Source organism: Rhopalosiphum padi, chromosome 3 (genome assembly GCF_020882245.1).
Source record: "Rhopalosiphum padi isolate XX-2018 chromosome 3, ASM2088224v1, whole genome shotgun sequence".
Classification (NCBI taxonomy): domain Eukaryota; kingdom Metazoa; phylum Arthropoda; class Insecta; order Hemiptera; family Aphididae; genus Rhopalosiphum; species Rhopalosiphum padi.
Window position 1 is genome coordinate 64,105,368 of NC_083599.1, and position 25,914 is coordinate 64,131,281.

Sequence of the window (25,914 nt, forward strand, 5' to 3'; positions counted from 1 at the left end):
TACTATGTAATACATGTAATTTTTTTACCAAACACAAATTCAGCCTGCTTTAGTGTTATAGTAGTATTTTGGAAATCAAAAACATAAATTACCAAAATACAAATAATTAATAATAAAATATAATCCTTAGAAATAGAGACGATAAATCGATCCCACTCAAAATATTTCGATTTCACTAGTTTTTTTCTATATATAATTCCTATAAGAATATTATATTGAATAGATAGGTAATCAATGTTTTTTTTCCTGTTATTGGCTTCAACACGCCTGATATACATATTATTTTTCTATCAAAACATTTTATTATTATGTTATAATTGATGACGTAATAAAAATTAGAATTTAAGTTTGGTAAATTATTTATTTTATTAGGTAAAAATGTTCAATTAATATTAATAATATTTTAACTAGCATACTGTAATAATACGTACTATTATAATTATTATGTATGATTGACAGTTCATTCGTCATAAGATATTACGATGTGTACACTCCACTGACTACTACTAAACAAACATTAATCTATTTCTGTTATTTCAATATTTCAATATTCATCATACATGACTACGCATGAATACAGACCAGTGACGTAATAATTAGAACTTGGCTCAAAGTATGCGTAGGATAGTAACATAAAATAGTAATTTTCAAATTCATTGGAAATTAATATGACGTCTTGAACAACATCATTAATATGGGGTGATTTCCTTACATCACGCGTGTAGTACTTATAACGTATGCAAGATCATAATTTTGAAGAGAATTACCTTGTAGGTAATATTTATAATTACCTTTGAATCTTCAGGTTATTTGTTCTGTGTATAGTACCTAGTCATAGAGGAAAAACACAATTTAGACAACTTATTTAAAAACTATTAATATTTAGAATGAAATATCTTGTATATTATTAAATATTATACAGTATTTTGTAATTGTACAGTATGCTGTAATTCGAAATTTAATGCAGATATTGTAGTGCAGTTTTTATCAATGCGATGTATGACTAATAGTCAATCTTTTATAGTGGTCTGAAATAAAAAATAATAAAAAGAACACTTAATTTTTTTTTTTTAAAGACGAAAATCGTCATTTTGTAGAGTTATTTATTTGTAATAAGAGAAAAAAAAACAATTTTAAAATCAGATGAATTTTGAATGAACGATATAAACTTCTATTTAAAAAATACAGCATAATATATTATGGTAAAATCATATACAATTTTGGTAACTATAATGCAAGATAATCCAAATAAAGAAATAAATAATAAATATAGGTACACAAATCATTGGAATTGTATTTAATATTTGTTTAATAATATTATTGTTCAAATGTGTTCACTGTACATTGTTAATTATATCCAAGTTAATTTTAACTTCATAGTGGTAAAAATATAAACAATAGTCATATTATACAAAAATCATAATATTATGCTATATTTTTTAAACAGAAGTTTCTTTCGTTCATTCAAAATTCAACCGATTTCAAAATTGTTTTTTCCATACACAAAAAATAAATAAATAGCTCTAAAAAATAGTTAATTTTGAATTTTCAAAAAAATGTAAGTTGTTTTTGACTTTTTTTGATTTTAGATCGTTGTAAAAGGTAGGATATTAGACATATATTGCATTAAAAAAATTTCACTAGAATATCTGAGTTATTTTTCGAAGTACAGCCACTGACTTTCCAATTAATTGGAAATTAATCAATTGAGAGCGAAGGGAACTGGGATGTCATAAAAAATACCGCCTCTTAGTATCATATAGCACACTAGGTAAACAAAAAAATAAAGAGAGAATAAATGTTTCAATAGTGATTGTAGAAGAGTATTTGAGCGAAAGATATTATGAAAAGAAACGAAGAACATCTAAACGGATCATACAGAGAGAGAGAGAGAAAAGAAGCTGTTTGAATGAACTATTGCATAACCGCACTCAAGAAAGAATATGGATTTTTTTCGTAAAAATTAAAAATTATAAACAAATTAACACTAATCTGTCAAGGATATAGAAGACAAAATTTAATAGACTCAGATGAGAAAGTAATAAGATGAAAAAATTACTTTGAAGGACTGTTTAATAATGAAATACCAGTGAGACTAGTGCCATCATGTATAGATCATAGAGCGGAACAGTAGATAAACGATGTATCCATGCAAGATGTCAAAAAAGCTATCAACAACCCGAAAACTTAGAAGGCACCTGATGGAATACCGGCCAAACTAATAAAATATGGTGGGGAAGCATAACACCAAGCAATACAAGAGGTATGTCAAAAACTATGGAAAGATAAAAAAACTACCAGAAAAATGGAATAATAAGGTTATTATTTTCCCACTTCACAAGAAAGGTGACAAACTTAATTGTAATAATTACAGAGGAATATGACTGCTGAACACGGTGAATTAAGTGTTCTCAAAGATACTAGTATACTACTAGGAAAGTCACAGCCTTTTGCGGATGAATTTATAGGGGAGTACCAATGTGGATTCCAAAAAAAGAAATTGATAATAGATCAGCTTTCGGTAATTGGGCAGGTTATTGAAAAAGTTTGAATACAAACAAAACGGGTCGACCGCATTCGTCCGGAAAGCTTTTATAATATTATAATGTACGAATTAGGAATTCCAAGTAAGCTCATTTCTCTGACAAAAGTAGTGTGTATGAATGGCACAAAATATCAAGTGAGAGTCGACCATTTACTATTTGAAGAATTCCAAGTTATGACAGACTTTAAGCATGAAGACGCGCTTTCACCACTTCTGTTTGATATTGTGCTAGAGAAAGTGGTGCGGAGTGTACAGACAGATGATTATGACGTAGACATAAGCAAAAAAAGATTAGCATTTTAAGTTTTATAGATAATTGGTAACGATAAACAGGATAGCACCTTAACACTCATTGATGAGGCAAAACCAATCGGGCTGGCTGTGAATCATAATAAAACCAAAAAAATGGAACTACTGCCAACCAAAAACCATGGCGATAATGCGGTAATTAAAATTCAAGGACATATATTTACGTATTAAGGGGTTACTATCATTGATAATAATTTCAGATCAATCGTATTAAGCAGAAAGGAAATATTTTTAACCAAATACCTCAATTATAAATTGTTTTCTAGAAGATAACCAAAATGCATTTCTAGACGGTGATGATTCAGCCCTAAGTTAGAGACCAAGAGGATATCCAAAAAAAGCGACGGATAGATGAAATAAAGTAGGACTTAGAGAAATACCAAATTTTGAAAAAAAAGTACAAAATCATGAATAGTGCAAAGAGGTGTACCAACACTTTCAGCCGTAATAAACTGTAGGACGACCACCTAAAAACCTCAAACCACCTAACTTTGAGCAGCTATAACTCCTTAACAGTAAATGAAAAATAATAATTTGAACGTTAAAATTCATAAAAAAAAAAAATAGGCCTACTATTTTATGACATTTTAAATATAATTTGATATTTAAAAATCAAAAGTTGATAATGATTTCACTATTAAATATAAGGGTGAAAAAAATTAAAATGTTACACAGTTTTAGAAAAGCATGACATCAAAAATTTTGAAAAAAAGTCAACGCTTTTTGAAATAATGAGTGTTTAATGATAAAAGAATCACCCTGTAACTTTATCGATTTCGGAGATTCATTTTATGTTTATATTATTATAAATTGATTTATCCTAGTTTTTGGTAAACTTGTGGGGAGGGGTGTGAAGAGAGCAGAGCACAGAGTTCCCTCGAGTCAGCGAGCACTGGATCAGTGCACATATCCCACTCACTACCTAAAATGAAATATCTTAAAAGCGCCCGTTAACCTTTCAAACTGTGAGTTAAAAATACACACCTATATGTTGTGTAATAATATTATATCACATATATCTAACTCAAGAAATATATTCCGAAATAAACCGAGAAACGATGGTCGATATAAATGAAAATGAAAAAAAAAATATAATAATAACACTCAAACACGCCGTGCATTTGTAAATTATCTCAGTAAAATCATTTCGGTGGTTACACTTTCACGCTGATAGCATTAAAATAAATAAATATATATATAAATAAGATGTATTCCTTAAAGAATGCTTTCTACAGACAATAAATCATATAAATATATATTCTAAAAGAACTTCATTCAGCATTTATTTATTTTTAGAGATAGCTTTTCAATCTTGAACCCAGGCAGAGACCTAAGAAGTAAGAAAGAACCCGGTTGAAAGCATTTTAGGACGCAAAACCACTCACAGTGTTATTTATATAATTTTAAGTCTATTTTTTATATTGTCGGTAAAAGGCCTTTAAGCCATTTATGCTTTTTTCGTTTGATTTCTGGTGAAATCTAAAAATATGTTTCAAACGACGTGACAGCAGTCATACGGGTATACACTTATACGTGAATATACATGATACTACATTATTACCTATTCATATGAATTTATGATTAAATAGTAATGTACGCAACTCGTTGTTTAATATTGTATATTTTTATTATTTGCGTTTAATGTTTTCATATTTGTAAATTTTCTTACGTCTCTTGTGAACTTGCCAGTACTAGATTCGTAATCGACTTTAAAAAATAAACATTACAACTATAGTATTACGTAGATATATGACGGTTTTCTGAGTTTTCTCTCAGTTTCTTATGTGTTTTAACTGTTTCAGGAAAAATACTAGTATGTTGCTAAATATTATAAAAGTTATGTAGATTCATTATCAATCTTACTTGTTGAATTATATTAATAATATTAAAAAAAAAAAAAAAATGTAGAATTTGAATTGAATGGTTTTAATATATCAGAATTTGGTATGGGAGGTACATTGAAATAATAATATTATATTGAATGTGCATTATTTATAGGTACTATTGTGCATATTTTTTTAAGCATTGTGTCTTAATATTATAAATGAGGTTATACATATATAACAAAAAATATTGGAAATAGTGCTGCGCATCATAATATACTATAGGTGATTCATTTTACGCAAGATGGTCGTTATTTTAAGTACTTTTATTTATTTATTTTTTTTTTTTTACCTATTATTACTTAAAAACAATATTTTTGTAAAGAAATATATTTTTGCTATTCTTACGAACGTTGTTTATTTTAAATGTTTAAATTTATAATTACAACTCACATTTTTAATTTTTCATTCCAAAGCAGAATATTTTTTAGAGTACTTCTGTACATAATAATTACATTTTGTATAAATAGTTTACGAGTTAAAAGTATTTAAAGTTTAGATGAAAATAATGGAGTGGTACAATGGTACTCCCCTCATCTAAACATTAAGTACTTATAAAATAAAACACTTATTACTAATTAATTACTTTGACGAAATTTGATTTTTATGGAACGAAATTTTTTCCGAATAATATTCTGCTTAGGAAATAGTAAATAATAATATTTTCCAAAACGTAAGTGTTTTGGTAATGTCTTAAGTTAAATAGATCACCCGTAGCAGGTACAGATATACTATATATATTATAATATGATAATGTACAAAATACGTTTTTATAAAACAAAATCCATTATTATTTAAAAACGAATACAATGTGTCTAATACGATGTCCCAGCATAACGGCCTTAACTGCGCTTACTGTAAAATGTACTGTTTTGGATAGATAAATAAATTATGTTCATTCATTATTCATATAAACTGGGTTGCGAATACAATTTGATTGCAACACACTTCAAGTCTAATAAATTATTTACATTAGGAATACATTTTTTACAGCAATATCATTTGCAATATTGTATTCCAAACAATAACAGCAATCGCTTCCCGCTTTAAAAACTTAAAAATGATAAATGTTGCATCGTCGTAATAACATAATGTTGGTGTATCATCGATTATTATTATTAAGTATGATTTTAACTTTTTTTTTTCAATTACTCATCGTGTGAAGTAAGAAGGAGATATGTACTTATTGATTTTTGTAAGGATGTTGTTTTTGTTTTTCTGTAAGATTTTTTTTTCTTGTAGTAGAGGTAGGTAAGTCAGATCATTAATTTTACCAATTTTGATACCAGGAAATTTGATTTAAAATGTCGCAATTATTCGCAAGATGAAAACATTGAAAACTTTTCAGTTAATTAAAATAATTTTAAATGTAATATATGGAACAAAAGAGATCAGATTTCAATTAATATTAATTAAGTATCTGTGTTTTTTAAGATTTTTTCCTTTTTTGAACTCTGAACTTCAAATTTACTTTGACCTAAATAAAAATAAAAAAATAAAAATGTTTTCTTCGTCTTTGAAATAATTACCTAATGTTTCTGTAGGTATACTATACATTTTTGAAAGGTATGCACTTACATATAATTAATTTTAAAATACATAAAGTTATTTTATAATCACAGTAAATCCAGTCGTTGACATTTCAACTTCTTCAACACAAATAATAAACATTTCTTGTTTTTTAACTATGATCCTGTAGTTGAGTAATTTATATTTAACTATCTGTTTTTGAACAGAAAAGTGGATCTAATAGTCAGCCAGAATGTAATCTAAAAAAAAAATACATATCAAATTGTTTTAAAGACAGCAGAATTAAGGTATTCACAAATTGACACTTTAATCTAACTTATAGCTAGGAAATACATTTGCGGTACACGTCAATATTAATAAAGATTTAAAACTCAGGACTTTGTGAACAATTTTGTCCACAGTTATGAAAACAGCTGTTAACACAATTACTGAAAACTAAAATGACGACCGATCATAATTGATTAAATTTCTTTCAAAGATGAAACAAAATAATTAAAAGTTCTATACAGTACTTGATTTACCTAATACCAGAGTTATAAATAAATAAATATGAAAAAAAAAATTGGTGACGTAGAAATATTGTGTAGTCATAATATTATACTTTTTAAATATTTTAAGGTGATTTAGGTAAAATAAAAAGCTGATAGAGAAGTCGCATACATTAGTTATATAACAGTTTCATATTTTTCATATGAATATTTTATATTATGTGTTACTGATTCTTAAATTATTTAACACAGCTTTTTTTTTCAAATTTTTCTAAGCATGAATCTTTTATATGCATCGAATGACGTTTGCTCTCATCAATATTTCAAACTTTAGAAAGTCTCCTGCATGTGGTGCGTATATTTATTATGCAGTCAATGTATTGTCACGAGTGAGTACACATGTTGCCGACAAATTATTATCATTTGGGTCCTAAATAATTTATAAATAATTAAATATTATAGAGTATAACAATTAACCAGGAAATAATAATATTAAATAAACAGAAAATGTGTTTTAAGTTTTGCGATGAATACAGAATTCTATTAAACGAAGTACAATTGATTTAGTGATCGCATGCCTTCAACGATTTTGTTAAAATCAAATTAATCAATGTTATTATAATAAATAAGATGTATAAGATATACTGTATTTATTGTTGATTGAATCCAAATAGGTTAAGTAATTCTGTATTGTTATTTATTATTAGATTTTATATTTTTTTCCATTTGGTAAACAAATGATATTATTTTACCAATAGGTATTTTTATATAATACGATACACGAAGTTAGAAGTAATATCGTAATACTTAAACATTAAATCAACGATTGTATTAAACGAATAACATACTCGTAATTTATGTTTATATTGTTTTATTGATAAAAATATAGAAATTGATATTGAAATTTAAAAATGTTTGAATACTTAAACAAAGTCATAAATAAGTGATTCTTAAATCAATAATTAAAAACAATTATTGGAAATATAGTCACATTTTTTTTTATATAAGCGTTTAAATTCAACATTTTACGAAATTCATCAATCATGAACATTTTCAATTATTTTTAGTTAAAAATTAATTACATTTCTATTTTAATACCGAAGGTTTGAAAATTAAATACAAGACTTGTTCACTAGAAATAAAATATAGTTTAGCGTGTTTTACGTTTTTATTATATTTATTTCTTGAGTGATTAAAGTTTAAATGATGATGACATTGGATAATCAAAAACGTTTAATAACGATTTATCATTCAATCGTTATTATTATTTCGTGATTATTCAATAATCGTAAACTTAAATCATTTCACCATTGTTTAAATCATCATTTTTTATTTATTCACAATGAGATTTTAAATATCCCGAGCCTTAATGTAAGCGAATTATTAGTAGTTTAAAATTTTCAATTTTTTCTTAAGTTTTTTTCTATAACATTATTTTATAATGTTAATAAAAAATGTTTTGTTCGGTCAAAAAGTTTTAGATTTAAACACAGATTTTCTATTAGTTGTACTTATAGCAATTTAAAGTTTTTGAAAGCAGTCGATATTTTCTGTATTAGCTTTTCAAGTTTAATTATTTATAAAACTCGTATAGAAACAAATAAACTATAAAGATAATTTTTATAAAAAAATATTATGCGCGGGGAATGGAAACTTTTTTTGCTATTACTTTACACGATACACAATATTATGGAATAAATGTTAATAATATTTAGACTGAATCCAAGCTATTTAATATATTATGTCTCGTATTTCTGTTCACGCCGTTTTACGGTACGAACCCATAGCGAAACCACAGCCACGCGAACTGGTACGGATAAATCCTGCGGCGGTGTTCTCCTTATTGCCAACCGCGGTTTCGTGGCCGGAATAGATCGCGTCCTCGGATCGCGGATATGGGCACGTCCTGGGTAGCCGTGAATAATGAATAAGCGGTCTCGTAAAATTAATTCCGCACCCGACGACGGAAGGTCCTCCGTCCCGGAACGGCCGTCCTTCGTCCCGGAGCACCACCCCGTCGGCGATGTCTCGATGTCGTTCTCGTCATCCCTTCACCCGTTGCCCAGTTTTACGGGGGGTGGCACTTGTGAGGGAAGAGGGGGAAGCGGCGAATTTGACACTGCGGACGTCCCCTCCCGCGTAGTATCCGCGACACAGCGTCGGGTGTGTGGGTGGTCTGGTCGGTTCGTCGTGTCGCACAGCCCTTTTTTGGGGGTTTGCTGGTGAGCTATCACGTTCGACCCGCGATAACAGCTGCGTCTGAGAACGGCAGCGCCGGTTAGAGGTTCGGCCCGGGGCCGTGTGTCACGCCGAGGCGCGGCGGTTTCCGCCTCCGTAAGCGAACCCTCGTCCGTTGGGTTGGCTTCGTGCGAGTTTGGGGTGTCGTCGGAGAAGCCGGCGATACCATGACCGGCGGGTCCTGGGACTTGTCGCGTGACTTTCGAAGTACCTACGCGGGAAACGGCGCCACCCCAGGGCGGCGGAGTCCGTCGGCCGCATATCGACGCGTGGTTGTTTGTCTGTCGTCACGTCACCCGGACGGCGGCGGCGGCGGCAATTTAAACCTATTTTAAATTAAAAGTCAATAACAACTAGTTATTATGCCTATACAGTATATACGAAATGTACGACCATAAAAATTACTATCATTATCCTTAATGCATGCGATACGTTTTTGAAAAAAAAAACCAATTTAATCTTTAACCTTTTAGTTATTAGTAACATAAAAATAATTTATTGCTAATGTTTTAATACACTTTGCAGTACAGGGCGGTATAGGCATAATTTTATTCACGACATAATGAATTATACGATCGGATTTCTAAATAAATAAATCGACAAAATAAATAAATGTATATTTATTTTTATTTTTAAAAAGAGAATCTTAGTATGTAGTAAAAAAATAAATAAATAAACGCCAACGGGTGATACCACGAAATAATACAGTATATTATACTTAATAATCAATTTTAATGACAAATATAAATAGTTATCAAATCACAGGTAATGATATTTATCTTATAGCAGAAGGTTGAGCTTTAATGTCAAACTATCAAAAAAATAATTTCAGCCTTTTTGGCTCGGCATAATATTATAATGAAGAGGTAGACGAATGGGTACCACAGTGTGTACATTAGGTGTCGAGTAGAACTCGTTATTGAGTAAATCACTATAATGGATTTTGTTCAATGATATTCCATTATGTATACGATGAAAAACGATTCCGAGCGAAGACTGTTTAACTTTTGGTAACCGTGGTTACAAAACAGTCATGTTATTAATAATAATATTGGATTTCCTTAATTTTTTGTTATTATTTCCGATTATAAAACTTTAAAGGGAATTTTCAATTTTAACCACTTAAAGATACAAACTAGATAAACTTTATATTCAAAACTACCCTCAAAGTATAAATTGAAGCGTTTTTTATCAACTACTTATTGTGTACACCGCACATGCATGTAATATTCCAATACATATAATAATCAAATAAATTAATAATTAAAAAATATATAGTGAATAGTACCCACATTATATGCAATAATAATCCATTTCTAATAAATGTTTCATCTAGTCTACCATGGAATTAACAATACAAATATACAAAAAGAATCAAAATATTTTGAAAATATTATCATGTATATAAAATGATAATTTCAATATTTAATGAGAATATCAAGTATTTATAATAAAATATCAAAATTCGTTTGAGGAGAATATACGTTAACGATCTCATATACTTCACATTTAAATAAAATCTATTTTAATAATATATGTCGCTTTACTAGAGAAATTGTAATTATGAACGCTGCAAAATAGGTAGTTTGTATTTATACTGCACACGTGACATCACTTTTTAGTTTTTAGTTGCTTTTCTCAAATGTCCTCAATTTTTTTTTAAATAAAATTCCAAAGATATTTAAATGAAACTATAAATAGGAAAATAAATATATTAATGTAAATAAATTCTCACATAAATTAAAAGCTAATAATTCAAATAAGTAATATTTTAATTAATTATTTTTCATAATCATTGCCTATTGCCTGTGTCCTTTTATAATACTATGTTAAAATTACTTCAGGAAAAGGTTTTTTACCAAATTTAGTTTGTAAAATACTCCTAAAGCTATTTGTCATTCAATATTTTATAAAATTAATTGAAATATGTATATGTATACATATGTACACTAAACAATGATTGTTTATGTACCAATGTCTTTTTTTTAAAACTAAAAAAATATCTATAAAATGTATACATTAGTTCCAATTATAAATCTTTAAATTTCATTTTATACTGCTTGTCTTAGAAATAAAAAAGAATAGTTTAAATATTTTCACTACCTGTACCAAAGAATATGCACCTATTATAATTGTATAAAACATATAATACAGAAATAAATAAAATGTTTCGTCTGCATCCTTTGTCCACAAGAAAGTTTGAATTTACAAAATACAACCATTAAAATATTAAACAAATAAACCATTTCATCCCAGCTTAGAATGATGAAACCTTTTATAAACAAAACAAAATAAAGAAAGTACAGTTTGTTACATTTTGAGAAAATCATAAACTAAAATATGTTCTACAGCTGTACAAAGGAGGGACAATATTCATCCCTATTTGAAACTCAAATATTATAAATTGTTCAATTAATAAGTACAACATAATATATATTGCTAATAATTGTGCAATACTTAAACAATTATTTCTTATAATTCACTATCTTGTTGATATATTATTTATTTTGAACTTATGTAAAAAACAAAAAAAAACTGCAATTTTTTTCATTCGTGTGTTTATATTCATAACATCGTAGACCGCACTAATCTCGTAGTAAAAATTCTATTATTTTCGATAGTTAATCGTATTATAATGATTCAACATTTAGTGATTTTATTTAATCAATAATACTGATTTCGACCTGAAACTTTTGATTTTTTACGTCACTATTCATGCGAATTATTGACAAACAGAAAGTGATTAATTATTATATACTTTACAATTCCTTAGTCAGACCTATCTTGTGGCGCATGAAACTATAGTTTGGAACTCTTGTGGTATAATCTACGGTCATATATTATGTTCAATAAAAAAGTCAAACATAGATTTCTACGCGACTATACTTTATCTAAAGTTTTGATCAAATCTTTCACCCGATAAAGTAAACTAGAATATTCTGAACGACTATTAAGTTTACACATTAGCCTTAGACTCTTAGAGTATAGAAGATAATTTTCAAACACGACGTTAATTTATAGTCTGTTAAATAGTAAGATTGATGTTAGTGGTGTACTATCTTCAATCAACAATTGCATCTCAACATACTATTATCATATATCAAGTGCTATTATTATTTATTTTTAAAAAAAAACTGCATCAAGCGGATTATGACTTTCCAATAAATAAATTTGTGCAATTTGCATGGAATAATACCATAGGTTTTTTTTTACCGATAACCTATTTACCACAAAAACGTACGTCTTTATGTAATCCGTATAAATCTTAAATATCATTCAACATGATATTGTTATAATTTCTGTAATCCATCGAGATATATAAATGTTTGTTTTGTTCTTTCTTGTTTAGTTTTATTTTTTATTTTCTATAATAGGTATATTGATATATATTATATATATATATTATTTATTTTATTTGCGGCATTTAAGACTTTTGGGTGCTTATAAATAAATAAATAAATATTTAGATATGTTTGCTAGCTACTAAAGTTACCTCCATAAACTATATAATTTGTTGAGAATATTTAAAGTATCTACTAAATCCTCTTTGTATTATACCAATTGATAGTATGTATAATGGTGTGCATTTGTATAATACACATTATGTATCAAATCGGATTACACGCGCTTTATAGAATTATTTAATTTCTTTATTTCATTATTTCAGTTACATTTTATAGATTTATTTTAAATTTTTTTGTTACTAAATACACAAGTCATTACGATTGATTAAATCATTGATCCAAATGTATTAATTACTAGAGAAATCGCTAAGTTGTAAAGCGGCGTATATATCAATATGTGTACCTCGTCGATGAGTAGGTCACTGTTATGGGTGTGTTAAATTTGAATTAAATAATAAATTATTGCACTCGAAAAACGATTTCGAGTCTAGATCAGTCGGATTATATTACTAAAATAATTTATTATATATTTATATTTCCAATAGTAATTTATTTTACTATTCGTAAAACGGTAATTGAATTATATTTTGCCATATTCATATTAGATATTACATTGTTATTAACTTGTAAATACAATGTGTGCATAGAATTAGTATAAATAGTTTAAAATATTTTGAAAATGTCGTTAGGATGCGAGGAAAGGTAAGCAGTTTTGAGGAGTAATCATAGTCCAGCTACAAAAGTTTTTTTACTATATTTCCTATTGAGTAATTAATTAACAAAGACATCAAGAATAGGTTTTTTTTTGAAAAAATTTGGCAGTGTCGTGTTAGTCCAGGAAAACATTTTGAGCAAGTATTTTTATTATATTAGATCAAGTTTAAATAGTTTAACGACGAAGGTCATTAGCTAGACAATCCCAAGATTTGTGTTTTGCATTTTAATCACTACTAATTATAAAATTATTATGGATTGTATTGGGATTATTATCAGTGTGAGAGTTTAAAAAATTTGTTGAACGCTATGCAGAACTATGGCTGTATGGAGTTTATAGATTAATTCAATTACTATTCGAATTTTGGCACTTACGCTTTTTGGAACAAAGAGCAGTTTGAACGAAATGATTCGCAATTTTACTCCGAAAATGAAACAACGCGGTATAACACAGAGTCAAAAATACACGTGGATCAGACGAATACCACCATGAGAGTAAGAAAGAAATTTGATATTTAAACGAAAAATAATGATTTTAGTTATTTTGTTGTAATACAAAAAATATTATTCGTAAGAACTTGAAACTTATGGCTACTATATTGTATATCGTTACTTACTATACAGAATTCAATTTTCAAAATATTTATATTAATTTCAAACTATTTATACCACGAACTTATATAATAAATACTAAATTGTTCTTTGCAGAACGTCGGTATTTTGACTTAAATTATTATAATTTATGACCCAATTCGGAAATATTTTATGAAACAATATTTTTATTATTGTTATATAATTATTTAGAAAAAATTGTTTGATTTTATACCGTTTTGTCAATAGAAAAATCGAATTTCTAATTGCAATATAATAATAATATCACGATAAAACATTTTTCTCAAATTTGACACGTCTGTTATACGTATATTAACCACTAACGAGGTACACACAGTATAATATAGCAGAGTGACATCCCCGGTTTTAATCATTGTTAAATGATGTTAAATTTTAATACATTTGCATGAATTTTAAAATAAACGAAATTTAATTTTAATATTATAATATGCGGTACAACATTTGTATAATACGTACAATGTATATAATACAAAATTAATTATAGTATGGTTTAATACGCATGGCGGTATTCTCGGTATTACACATAGTATGTATGTAGTACATATTATACACGTTTGATACAAGCTATAAAAATGATATAATAAAAAAAAAATAAATGTACAGGTGCTGTATTTCTACATCACTAAGTATATAATTTTACATCTAATATATTGTTAAAAAAAAATCAATAAACGCGTGTTGGTGACTGATGGATATGAATTATTAAGTCTTTTCTTTTGTGTAGAGGCTCGCTTTTCAGATTAAATGTTTTAAAATTTATTATTGATACTTTGATCGTGACCATGTTGATGTCTTGACGGTTATTATTTTTTTTTTTTTTTCTAACAAATATATTATGTTTATAGTTATTTCGTAAAATAAGGTATACGTTCAAACTTAAAATCTAAATTCACACATAAAAAAATTAAAATTTTAAATAATTATTGTGCGAATATTAAAAAAATTAAAATTATAAGACGTGTAATGTGTACGTATTTTATAAGCATGCATTACAGTGCATTTTTAGAGCATAACTAGTTTAGATAGATACATTTTTAAGCCTTTTGAAACTTTCAATCATAACCTATAGGCATAGGTACGTAATATTAAAACACCTGTATATGATTTATTTGTAAAAAAATCTGTATGTTTTGTACTTAATATATTAATTGTTTCTAATACATTTATTAAATTCTATTAATATTTTTTTCAGTAATAATAATTTTATTGCAACTTCAATACGCAGTTAGTACATTTTATAAATATTTAAATACTGTAGCATTCACTGTTAACTAATTTTATACCGGGGGAGAGCAATTCTTATTAATTAAATTTATATACATATATATATATGAGAATATAGAAGTAATAATTAAAATTAGATTACCTACAAAATAGTACTATTTTAAAATTATAAATTTAATATAATAAAAGAAAAAGAAACAAAAATCAAGTATTTATGAATACTTGTGAAATGTTTCAAATTACTTTAATAAATTCGATAGTAAATCAAAACGCCTAACATAACTTTTGAAAGATTTCAAATTATAAAATTTGTTTAGCCTGTTTAGGTTGATATTCAATGTTTAACATAGTTTTGAATCTTTGAATAAAGTACTGTATTGGCCAAATACTTTACTATAATCGGATAATCGCATATTAATATTATGTAGGTATAAGGTATATGTTTATATCTCGCCCCATATTCTGATATTCACGATATAGGAAGGGAACTAAATATTTGTATTTATAAAATTCAATTAAAGTAGATCAATTAAAAATAAATTTATAATTATTTATCTTTAGTTTCTTATAAATCAAAGTGGTGCTAATTTGCATAGACAGATTTTAATAAATATTTATTAAATGTATAGTAACTATAATTGCGTATTTATATTATCAAGATAATATATATTGATTTAATTTTAGGAATATTTGCACAGGAGCAATGGTTATTGGTTGTAGTTCTTTGCACCTAGTCTATAATATTTATACTAATAATTCTTAAAATGTTTCTGTGTGTTATTTGTCGAGTTTATTATTATGATGATATTAGATTGATATAAATTACAAAATATAATTAAAAATAATCTATACAGCTTACAAGCTACAGGTATTTCTTGATGTAATTCCTTTGTTGAAATAATAAGTATAACTTTACAAAGGTGAAATTAATAATCTTATAAGTAAAAATGAATAACAAGATTGACTAGAATCATTACATTGTATTAGTTTCTTTTTAAGTGGAAATTTTGTGTTTTATTGTCAAAATTTATTACTAATTAATGTAAATTAGTTTATTCAACTGTGTTTATTTTTGATGCAAATTATTATATATACATATACATATGATATATACAAGACCGTATGGTGTTAAAGTTCACCTCTCCCCCTCACCTCACAAAAAGTGGTTTATTTTCGAAGTAAGACTTTGTATGTATATATATATAATTTATAGCAGAAGGTTAATGGACACTTTGTATGGTGAAAATAAATGACTAATACATTTTAAATGATGATATACTATTATAGATTACTTAATACTTTAGATCAAACGCACGCGATCTCAATTTCGATTCCAATCAGTATTTGTTTGGTGATATTTAAGGGGACACAATTATTTATACATTAAAGACAATTTTAAAACCATAAAATAAAAATTCAGGGCTATTTTACCATTTTCGTCAGTCTACACGGGTATAAATACGATGTATAGAATTATCCAAAATGTATAAAAAAAAACATGAACGAAATGCAAAAGAGTGAAAAATGATAACACCTTTAGCTTTTTTACCAATATTTGAAGAAATACCCAATGAAACAGTTAATATGTATTCGTATAATTCAAGATATATTTCCCTTTCCGTTTAGTGAGCATTTAATGAATACTATAATACATATAGATATAGTGTCTAATAAATCTTTTAAATTCTATGAATTTTTTTTAGATTCAGTGTAGAGTTATATTATTATAAATGCATTTACATTGAGTTATATTTTTATGCCTGTATCTTCACCTTTTGAGACAGTAAAAAAGTTTTCATTTCTATTTTTGGGTATAGTTTCTGGTACTAAATTGAATTTAGTTTGTACTTTGAGGGAGGGAGCCCCCCACCAGTAAAAATATTCCATTCATTTTCTTAATATTCGGAGTTAAAAAAAAATAATAAAAAAAATGGGAATTTTAACACCAATTTTTTGCACCCACTAGTGAAATCCAGTTGTACATCATTTTTTTTAAACATTAATTGAAATAAAAATGTTCTTTCTGTAGGAAAGATTTATAGGTACATAAATATATGTTCAACGACATTATGTAACACCTGCAGGCTGTAGTCGAAACGTAATTGGATGACATTTAAGTTAATAAACGATATAGTAGATATACCCAAATACATTTGTGTATACTTTTACCGGGAAAAAAATTGATTAAATTGGTAAAATGTTTTATTATTATTAGTAGTATTATTATTTAAACGATGAAACGTATAATATATATCCAAGACGGTACTATTGTTTTTACGACATTATTATAATGACAGAAAATAATGTATATATTTGTTGTTGTTCAATAATTGTACTTATGTAAGAAAGCAGTATTTTACCAATATTATTGTACCTATTCCTATACGATATATACACACATTGTATAATGCGCACAAACTATATTAATTATTACAATAATATGAAATCGGTGTACGTAATAGCACCGGAATATAATGTAATAATTTATTATATAATACCTACCCACACAATAATAATAACATGTAGTGTTGCGATGCATGTACAATAAGGTGTAATAATATATTTGTCGAAGTACATATGTACATAATTACTTAATATATATATATAAACATAATATGCCTTACTTATATACGAATCACATCAAGTGTGACTTTAGTTTTAAACCGTATAAATTATCCGGATACCATAGTTTAACCCCTATTACATACATAGTGTATACCTAACTATAATATAATGACGTGACTGTATTTTTAATAAGCGTGTAATAGGGGTGGTTTCGATGCCGGCGACCGCGGCCGACGGGGTAGGGTTAGTATAAACGATATTATTTTCGCCTAAGTACATATACACATGCGTTATTATGTGGTCAGCAAATTTACGCCACTTGTAAGTATTCATCGTGAATACGCACACACTCACACGCCCACTGTAGCGGTGGCGGTCATGGTGGTGGTGGTGGCGATGATGTGTTATGTAAGGGGTTTAATTTATATATATATGTGTGTGTATGTGTGTGTATGATACATTATCTATATAAGAAATTATTACATAATTGGATTACGCACGCACTTATGACTTATACACGCGTCGAGTGCTTAAATAGGTGTCATCCGGGGGGGTGGGGGGGTTTATATATGTATAAATTCAATAAATATTGTATATATAATACGCGTATTACGATACATAATACAATATATAGTACGAGGACGTATCGCTTACACATACACACACACGCGCGCCGCTTCCTTCCGTCCGACGACACGTCGTCGTAATAACAAACGCGAGCGCGTGTAGGGTAGTATACCTATATCTCTCCCGTCGTCGTCGTCGTCGTCGTCGTCGTCGTCGTCGTCGTCGTCCAATATATACTATAATAATACCTACGTATATACGTATATATATATATATATTGCATATAATATACGGAGTCGACGATGTGTATTATATTTAAGTCTTCACTGGCCGGAAAACCTTTTGGAGTTTCGCGGGGCCGACGTTAAGCGCGCGCACACACACACATACACTTACTCGCGATAAGGTTTTACTTTTTATACACATTTGTGTGCGCGTGTGTGTGTGCGGGGTATATAATAGGTACGGCGCGTGTATGGCCAGCGACAAACGTAAAACGTGCGGACTACGATTAGCAGTTGTCGGGTGCGGCGAAGACGGCGGCGGCGAGCGAATGGACTGCGATCGCAAACGCGAATACACGAGATGATAATATTATAATAATAATATGTCATATACTGTTAGTCTTTCCGTCAAAAATCGCGATAAAGTTCAAGTCGACACGGCGCGCGTGAACGACGACGGCGACGGCGATACGATTGTGCGACGTGCCGTGTGTAATATATACGTCGCGTCATGACGACGTCTGTCGTGTACCCATTACGACTTACGAGTATATTGCGCCGAAAACGGGACACGAAAATCACGAAAATCACGAACACGATTTATTTTAGACATACGCGACGGCGACGCGTGGCCGCGGTCTTCCGGTGACGTCCTGAGCGTCGGACAGTGCAACGCAACGGAAACGAAGCTAAGTAGTGTCATTAATATTGTATTATTATTTTGTTTATGTTGAGATACGATGATGTATATTTCTGCCACGAAAAACCATTACGTTCCTCCGACCCGAAAAGATAATATAATTATATAATATTTTATTATACGTGGTATATAATTATATTTTATACGAATGAGATATAAATAGGCAGGGGGACACGGGGGGCAAGATGAGACACTTATTATTGACTCGTTGTGATATGTTGAATTTTTAAGGACAATTTTTAATTTATGTACCATTTATAAATCGGCGTTCCTTAGTTTTAAAATTGCTCACTATAAAATATTTAAAAAATACTATTGAATTCGAAAAAAATTATGTAAAAAAAAAAACAGAATTTGTCCCATCTTTCCCACACCATGTAGTAATGTAATATATTACCACGTATTATTATATTACCATGTATTATTTTGGGCAGATAAATTCCCAATTTATATATTTTTTCAAATATACATAGGAACTTTAAAAAAAATTAACACATAAATATTAAAAAAACATATTTTATTTTATAGCCAGTCTTTGGTAATACTTAAACAGAACATTTGAAAGTTATGGACAACAACATTTGACAAAATAAGTCGTTATGAGACGAAAATAAAACAACACCGTATCAATCAGTTATCATAAAATTATTATTAACAATCATCTAGCTTGCCTCCATAAAATATTCCAAAAAGGTTTCAAATATATTAATATTAATAATTATGGAGGAATAACGCTGTCCCGACTTACATCGTACACTCATCTTGCCCCGTGTTCCCATACCTATATACATGTGTTGTATTGGGCTCGAAAGTTATTTCATTAAAAACTCATAAAATTGATTCGATATTGATATACTTGATTTCCGAAATTGTGCCATAAAAATGTATGGAACGAACTCGCAATGAAACTGACTGAGCAAGGACAGTATATAACGAATAACTGTTCGAAGGACCCGACGGACTAGAATGTAGGACGAAGGGATTAAGGCTTTTCAATAATGATTAAAAAAAACGAGATAATCAGTTGAGTTGACCACGTCGAATACAATCATAGTATACACATAAAAGTTCTATAATTATATTATGGTGATACGTCTTGTCTTAACGTCGGTAGATTAATATATTATATATATAAATATTTTTTTTTTTCGTATTTTTATATTTTTCTAGTATCACTTTATACGTACTACTAAACATACTACACTGATATAAACATTTGGAATGTAAAAGAAAATTAATGCAGTATAAGCAAGAATATGCCTAAAATTATAAAAATTGTGCTAAAAATAAAAAACCATAAATAAGTTCACATTACTTAAAAGTAAAAATGGGTTTATTTAGTTATGGACAGATTATTTTTTAGTTAAAAAAAAATATAAACATCATATTATGCAACAATTTCTGTAATCTATATTCTATTTACACAGGTGCATTATTTTATCATACAAAAAATCTATTAGTTTTCAAAAATATTTTTCCTATATAATTTTTAGTCAAAATAAAAAAAAAATATATTTTTTATTATTTTATACGCTATACTTTTTAAGTTTTTACTTTTTTGAACGACAAAATAAATTATAAATTTCATCTTCTGAAACACAATATTTTTTTAAGTATTCCATACATACAAACCGAAATTCCGTCGGGTAATTTATGAATTATAGGTATTTAGAATTTAGTTGAGTGAAATGGGATGCCTTGTAAAATATCGGTTTACCTCTCCGATTATCATAAATAGTTATAACTTATAACTCATAATATAAGCTATCTATCAGAATTTCGATTTTTATGTATCAAAATAATTCTAAAAATATTCTACTTCAGAATATCAAATTATAATGTATATTCTCATTCAAAAAACTAAGAACCTAAAAAAAAATAACAATATTTTTTTTAATTATTCATAAAGTGTTCCAGACAAAAGAATCTAACTTATTGATTACAGTTTTAAATTTAACAATTGATTATGAAAATTATTTACAGAGATTTACTAAGGTATATAAGACAAATGTCAAGTGCATAAAATAGGACTATATAATAGATAATAATAAATATTATGTATGTTTATTTATTTTTTTTATTGTTGTTAAACGAATTCATCGTGTACCCTTGACACACCCTGACCACCCTTGAGTCGTCGGAGAGTAGGTCTATATTAAATGTTAAAAAATATAATTAAAAAAAAAAAAAAAACTATATTTTATTTTGACTGGAAATTGTGTAAGAAAAATATTTTCAAAAACGTTAATATATATTTAAATAATGAGTGTTGTTCGTTAAAAGGACCACCCATATATACTAGGTGTATATGTTTATTACATTAAAATGGACGAGAAGTCAAAGGTTATGTGTCAATTTGGTCGAAAGTATTTTATGCATTTAATCAGGGTTAATACTTCCATCACGTTCTCTCAAATATTTAAAACCACATATTTTATAGCTGTATTTATAAAAAATAAATAACCTAACGTTTTTCCATTATATCATCGTTACCCTATAATTATTTCAAACACAATGTACATTGACAGTGGCAGTAAATGAGAATTAAAACATAGTAAGTTTCATTAAAACATATTGTGATAGACGACAGTGTAATATTAATCGTTGAACATATTATATAATATTATATCATGTACATAATATTATTGTCGACATCCAGGCCGATTTTATGGATTTTTCTCGACTATATACTCCTCGCCAGTTTTACGACGCGCACCTCCCGTCACAATCAATTGATTTTTATGCATTATATACACAGGAGTGGATTTATGTTTTATATGCTTTTAAAACTCATGAATTACACGCCTAAACGCTAAAAATTGGAAAATCAATATACTGGGTGCGAATAACGCGTATTTAATATTGAGTTCATTCTAAAGACAATAATAATAATTCCTCGTTGCACTTGTTTTTTTTGTTGACCGTCGGAGGTTCGTTTTGTTTTGTAATAATGTTCCGACATTTTCTGCGTCCATAGATTCAGTTTTGTTATAACAAAGTTTAGGTTATATTGTTAAATGTTGCTTATTTATTATATTTTCTAGAGCTGTTTTCATAAAAATTTTTATTGAAAATTATTAAACGCCAAAGTATAAGTACAATTGCCACGTCAACTCGACATGACAAAAGCATTCTAAATCTGCAAGACTATGACGTTACAATGGACTCTAAAATTGATTTCCTTTTATGGCTATAAAGCACGTTGTATAAAACTCGATACCTTTTAAGAAAAAAAAAATCAATAATTTTGGAACATGAGTATTATAAATTAAATGTCATAACTCATAATGTCAATCGTAAGCCATGTCCGAAAAAGTACATCTATGATATCTGACTAGTGCTGTACTAACTCGGATTAAAGAAGAGTAGTAGAGACATGATCCCCCCCCAGACATGATCTCGGGATGGTAGCACTTATGTTTAGAGAGTCGATATTTTTTCACAGTTAGGTATTAATTTTAAGGCACACGTTTTAAATTAAATTTCAAAAAATAAAATAAAAATATTCTGTAACACTTAAAAAATCTATTAAACGAAAAAATTATAATACATTTATATTTGCTAATAATATGATAAGATACGAAAACTAGGAAAATGGGAATTTTAAACAAAGGTCTATATTATAGGTTTATGTTTTATTTTTATTATGATCCACGATGAGTTGTCTATTGCTATTGGGTTTTAAATATATTACATTCGTACCTCGTAATAATATTAGTAATTATATACATTCCTACTTATGTTTCCAGTTTTATATAAATTAATTATTTTATTTTTGAACGGTATACAACTAAAGAAAAAACCGTAAAAAAACCATAATTAAAATTATTTTTTAGAAGTGAGGAGTTGGGTTCTAGTTTGAAAGTTAAGAAGGGCCCGTTAAGACTACTATGTTGAAACTTTAATCCTGCTTTGTTCGCATCACGTATGTATCTAACACTGAAATACTGAATTACATTATTAGACGTTCTCTTAATAAATCCCAAATTCCAATAATTATTGCTGTACCACATAATAATACGCCATAATATAATATCGTATTCACCGTAATTTAATTTTTTTTTTTTTAAATAATACCACGTGTAGTCTATAATGTATACACATAGGTGGTATATAATATTAAATAATATTATATTTTGTGTGCACGTTAACGTTCACCGCGTTCTTAATGAATATAATATTTTAATCGGATTTGTTGTTCATAAATCAAGTCTATTATTATTATTATTTTGCGTATTCATATAACGCATAATATATACATATATTGTACAATGTACTTTGTAGGTACATACATAATATAATATATAATATATATATTACGTGCTAAATGACCGTACGGGGAAAACAATAATTAATCGTCTGCGTCGGTCAGCCCGATGAGACGTAAACGTTTATTGGCATCTGGTGAAAGACGAAATGTAGGTTATAACTTTTATTATTCCGGTAGACGATATGGGTAATAGTTAGTGCTATACATATATAAATTGAAGTGCAGATTCGCTGTGATTAAAACAGCAGCCGTTTTGTTTTTTTTTTCAAATTTTTGCGTCGGCTGTCCTTCAACGATTTTAATCATATTCAATAATATATAGTCTTACGGTTTTTTTTTTTTACAGTATAAAATATACCATCTTTCAATATTATGATAAACGCTCGGCCTGTGAAAACAAAATTATTTGTGGGAGTGGGCATTTTTTCTCGGTTAAAAAGCTTGGAAGTTTAATAAACGATTACTCATCAGTTGTACTTATAAAAATTGAAAATTATCATCGAAAATACGAGAGCGCGCTTTTAAAGTTCAAATTTCAATAAAATCACAAAAACTTGTATACTGTTTAGAAGAAAAATATTTTAAACATTTTTGACTTCAATATCTAGGACTTAAAAATATAATACAAGTTTCCCATCCTAAATTGTTTTAACGGTAATAACTGTAATATAAAAACATCAAAAATAAATAGGAACTTGAAGAATTTCTGGTCTAAGTCTTTGTGGATTGTTGAACGAAGAATTGAGAATTTAAGGATTTTCGTATGATATTTATTTAAATAAATCATATAATAATATAATAATACAATTCAGACGATGCGAGATAGGACTGTGCACGTTAGATCTGAATCAACACGGGAAATGCTGTGCGGTATCAAACGGTAAAACGATTAGATTACAACCAAAGCCAAAGCCTCTCTTAAAAAAAAAAAAATAAAAAAAAAAATAAACTTTAATTTTTATCATTATACGAACGATTGTTTGACTAAGCGCACAAAAAAAAAAATACCTTAAAAATCGTTCCATTGCTTTATTGTGCAGCCTTTATAAACAGTTAAATTATTGCAATGACGAAGGCTGACGTTGACGAGAGGTCTTGCACTTAACCTAAATCTAATGCATTCGAAACATGATTAATTGAAAATGGCAAGTTTTTGAAATTCTCGTCGTTTAAATTCCATCATTATATTTTCGTTAATTATTTATCAACATTTATTCGAAATATTACTATTTAATTTAAACACACAATGTACATAATATAATATATCAATCTAAAGTTTAAAGCGGTTGTGTGATGTATTGATGTTAGTTAGTAAGTTCGTAATTAAAATATTTCAAAATAATTGAATCTCATTATTTCTCACTAGAATACATTATATTTCAAAATATTTTAAAGAATCTCAAAACCTTTAAACAACTGCCTCCCACAGTTACATCTAATAATTTACACACACATATTATGTAATATGTTTGTTGAGAATATTATTATTTATACTTTATGATTAGTTAATATTATATTAAGCGATTAAGTAATAGATTTATGTATTTTTTAACTTTAATTTTTTTATCACTTAGTTATAAAATAACCATTCGTAATAAATTCAAATGCTGTAAGATATGTGTATAGTTGATTGTGTGGGTAGGCGAAGAAGCCATCCTTTGAAGGAACTCTGTGTCTTTGTGTCTGTTTATTTATCTTAAAGCAAAGAAAAATACTGTTACTGATATAGTAACGATATTTATTGCTTAATATTTTCAATTTATAATATGACAAATTTTTTGTTTACATATCACATAATATAATTTCTCCGGTTTATTACAAAATAAAATATTCTTAATTATTATATAACTTTGTAGTTTATTATAATTTAAAATAGCTTCTTTAAATCTGGATAGAATACTCACATCGGATCTTGAGCACTTGTTTCGCTTCACTCGCCTCAGCCCAAAACAATAATTTTGTTTCGCTATATTAAACAAAAACAGGCAAATAAAATAAAACTATTCAACGAATGACCTCGCATTCTTGAGGTAGCTTCCCTATTGAGAAAATAGAAAAATAACTCTTCAAAATGACACCCAACATAGATATTCGATATTTAGTATTATATTATAACATAATTCTATTTTGGCCAAGTGATGAAATTTTGTGTGCTTTCATTTTACGAGAGAAAAATGTTTACAAAGGCATAAGTGAAAAACTAATAATATTAAGAGCAATAGCTATATTCTCTGACTCGAAACCTAAAATGGTAAAATGAGTAAAACGTGAACAAAATACAATTTCATTTTTTATGCTGTGAAGTCGATATTTACTTTAACTATAAATATCTACATACCTCCCACCCCTTGACGTATAAAGATATTCAAATTATTATGATATTAATAAGTATTAATTTACAACTACTGTTAAATTATTAAAAAATAATTGAAACAGTCAATAATATTATTAATAACGATTATTGCATTGTAATGATTCAATAATAAAGTGGTCAAAACTATGGAATATTCCATCTTGCGATTCCACCTTGAATTTTATAGTTAAACGTATCATAACATTACAGGCGTGTGCTTATTTATCCAATTTCATGTATCTCCTAATTTCTTCTAATACTTTTTCC